This window comes from Rhinopithecus bieti, unplaced genomic scaffold (genome assembly GCF_001698545.2).
Source record: "Rhinopithecus bieti isolate Rb0 unplaced genomic scaffold, ASM169854v2 scaffold_9981, whole genome shotgun sequence".
In the NCBI taxonomy this organism is placed as follows: domain Eukaryota; kingdom Metazoa; phylum Chordata; class Mammalia; order Primates; family Cercopithecidae; genus Rhinopithecus; species Rhinopithecus bieti.
Window position 1 is genome coordinate 3,261,206 of NW_016806838.1, and position 3,880 is coordinate 3,265,085.

The following is a 3,880-nucleotide window of genomic DNA, read 5'->3' on the forward strand; positions in this document are numbered from 1 at the left end:
CTAGTGCATGTCATCATTTGTTTATAAAAGGCACATAGTAGCTCCTCAATTGATACCCATTGGCAAAATAAATAATGAACAAATGTGTGGATAGAATGAGTAACTTGGGCAGAGTAAAAGTCCTCGTGAAAAGACAAACAGCACTAAAAAAGCAGTGGAAAGTGTTGAATTAGCAGAGACTCTAGACACACCCCAATTGTTTCCAGGCCTATTGCGTCAAGCAGGACACACCTGTAGAGCAGCCACCACCAGGCAAGGGGTTCTTTGTCCAAGGACTCCCCACCCCACCCCCGCTCATACCTGTTTGGGAGGCAGAGCTCTAACAGGAGGGAACTGCCCTTTATAAAGGTCATAGGAAACAGAGGTGTGTCACCAGGCCAGCCCAAAGCAGCCAGGCCCAGGCCGTTCCCCATCGCAGTTCTCTCCCCAGCTTAAGGTGCTGTCCCTTCCTTCATCTGCACAGAGCCCTTGAGGCGGAGGAGGGCAGTGGCTGCAGATGAAACCAGACCCTTCTTGGGAGGCTCAAGCCTCAGTTCCTGGCCTAGGCAGGGCAGGCCACATGTTGTTATGGTTGAGTCGACCAGCTGGGAATCAGCAGGGGGTTTGTAAGGAAACTGCATTAATTAGGAAAAAGCAAACATGACTGTCACTCCAGTCTGCCAGCCCCTTCCTCTGATTTCCCTTGCAGTTCCCCCAGCCCCACGTGGTCTCCATCAGATCAACTCTCCCGCCACCTTCCCACCCCTTTCTCCTTTCCGTTGCCTCTGCTCCTTCATGGCTCACATCTGCGCTGCGCTTGGCTCTGACCCCTCTTCCTGGGCGAGGTGAGAGGAAGGCTGGAAGAGCACATCCATCCACAGCTGGGACCAGAACCTCCCCAGCCCTGAAGCCATAGATGGGCTGACCTAACTCCTTCCTGGGCTCTGGCCTGAGCCTCACTGTCCTGTTAGCCAGCAGCACATCACTCGACCAGATCATCCCTGCTGCGAATTTAAGTTTTCCTTGGCAAAATGAACATTTCTGGGTTCATCTCCTGTGGGTTTCCCTGAACATCTTCATTGAGAAGGTTTATTTGGGATGTAAGTTTATCTCCAGAATTAAGACAGAGTCCAGGACAAGATGTGGAGAAAGAAGGGCGGTCTCCTTGGGAAATGGGGTGGAACCTAGGGGACTGGCCTCCTCCGAAGAGGAGGTGGTAAAAGAAATAAAGAGAGGTTCAGAAATAAAAAGAGGTTCCTCAGCCTCCCTTCTCTCATACATGTGTATAGTGTCATTGCTGCTCTTCGAGTTCCAGGATTGCCACTGCAGCTGGAAATAATTCTTCTCATGCATGAGAATGTCTCTGTCAACAACCCTAGAGACTTAGGCTCAGAAAAAGACCCTTCCTTTGGGTGGCAGCTAACCATCTGCAGCTCTCAGACAAGGGCCCTGACCCCCTTTTATTCCACAGCACAGTTGTATACTCAACTAGGGAGAAGGGAATAAAAGACTCACTAATTAAATAGAACATACTGTTTTTGGAGTAGGAAGCTAGATATTAGAAAAAATTTTGGGCCAGGCGCAGTGGCTCATGCCTGTAATCCTAGCATTTTGGGAGGCCGAGGCGGGTGGATCACCTGACGTCAGGAGTTGGCAGCCTGGCCAACTCTGTAAAACCCCATCTCTACTAAAAATACAAAAATTAGCCAGGTGTGGTGGCAGGCGTCTGTAATCCCAGCTACTCGGGAGGCGGAGGCAGGAGAATCGCTTGAACCCAGGAGGTGGAGGTTGCAGTGAGCCGAGATCGCACCACTGCACTCCAGCCTGGGGAACTAGAGTGAGACGTCGTCTCAAAAAAAAAAAAAAAAAAAAAAAGCAAGCTAAAAGCTTAGCAATTGGAGATTGGAGATTGAACTTCCAGACAATGAAATAGTACATAACCATTAGAAATAGTGCCAAAGTATGCCTGTAGTCCCAGCTACTCAGGAGGCTGAGGCAGGAGGATTGTTTGAGCCCAGGGGGCTGAAGCTGCAGTGAGCCATGTTCAAGACACTGCACTCTAGTCTGGGTGACAGAGCAAAACTCCGTCTCTGAAAAAATAAACAAATAAAGATACATATGTATATATGTATGTATATATATACATATATGTGTGTATATATACGTATATGTGTATGTATGTATACGTATGTATGTACATATACGTGCATATATATGTGTGTATATGTGTGTATATATACATACACACACACACACATATATATATAGTGCCAAATGACAGAAAAAGAGACCACGGGAACTAAACAGAGATTCCGGAAACCAGACCAGATGAAATGCAGTGGGGAAAAGTGTGAAACTTTTCGTTAGTCAGGCATGGTAGCAGGTACCTATAATCCCAGCTGCTCAGGAGGCTGAGGCAGGAGAATTGTTTGAACCCGGGAGGCGGAGGTTGCAGTGAGCGGAAATCGCACCATTGTACTCCAACCTGGGCGACAAGAGCAAAACTTCATCTCAAAAAAAGAAAAGGAAAAGTGTGAAATTTTTAAATGGTGCTAGGTCAGTTAGATACTGAAACTATAGGGGAAAAATGAATCTTAATCCCAGTTTCAGACAACATAACTAAACAATTCTAGATGACTCAAAGACCTAAATGTGAAAAGTAAAAAATAAAGTTTTCAGGAAAAAAGACAGAACATCTTCATAATCTTGAAGAGGACAAAAATATTATTATTTATTTTTTACTTTTTATAGAGACACCTTCTTACTCTGTCACTCAGGCTGAAGTGCAGTGGCATCATCATAGCTCAGTGTAACCTCAAACACCTGGGCTCAAGTGACCCTCCTCACCTTAGCCTTCCAAGTAACCTGGACTGCATGCACATACCCAGATATTTTTTTAAAAAATAAGGTTTCACTCTCATCACTCAGGCTGCTGGAGTGTAGTGGCAAATCATGGCTCACTGCAGCCTTGACTTCCCAGGCTCAGGTGATTCTCCCACTTCAGCCTCTGGAGTAGCTGAGACTACAGGCATGCACCACCATGACTGGCTAATTTTTTTGTGTATTTCCAGTAGAGACGGGGTTTCATCTATTGCCCAGGCTGGTCTCAAACTTCTGGGCTCAAGCAATCGTCCTGCCTCAACTTCTCAAAGTGTTGAGATTACAGGCATGAGCCACCACGCCCAGCCAGAAAAAGAATTGAATAGGAAACAAAAAGTATCAACCATAAAAGAAAAAAACTGATAAATTGCACATATTAAAAATTTTTAAATACTCCTCATAAAAAAAAAAAACTACAGGAGAATTAAAAGGCAACCCACAGAGAGGGAGATGACATTTAAAGTACATATCGTCAAGAAAGGATAAGTATCCAGAACATATAAAGAACTACAAATCAATAAGAAAAAGACATGCCGGGAGCTATAGCTCATGCCTGTAATCCCAGCACTTTGGGAAGTTGAGGCAGATCGCTTGAGGGGAAGAGTTTGAGACCAGCCTGGGCAACATAGTGAGACCCTGTCTCCATAAAAAAAATTAAAAACAAGCTGGGTATCAAACTGGGCACGGTGACTCATGCCTATAATCCTAGCACTTTGGGAGACTGAGGTAGACAGATCACCAGAGGTCAGGAGTTTGAGACCAGCCAGGCCATCATGGTGAAACCCCATCTCTACTAAAAATATAAAAATTAGCTGAGCGTGGTGGCGGGAGCCTGTAATCCCAGCTACTCAGGAGGCCGAGGCAGGAAAATTGCTTGAACCCAAGAGACTGAGGTTGCAGTGAGCCGAGATCATGCCACTCCACTCCAGCCTGGGCGACAGAGCTAGACTCCATGTCAAAAAAAAAAAAAAAAAAAACTTTTTTTTTTTTTCGGGACAGGGTCTTACTATGTTGCCCAGGC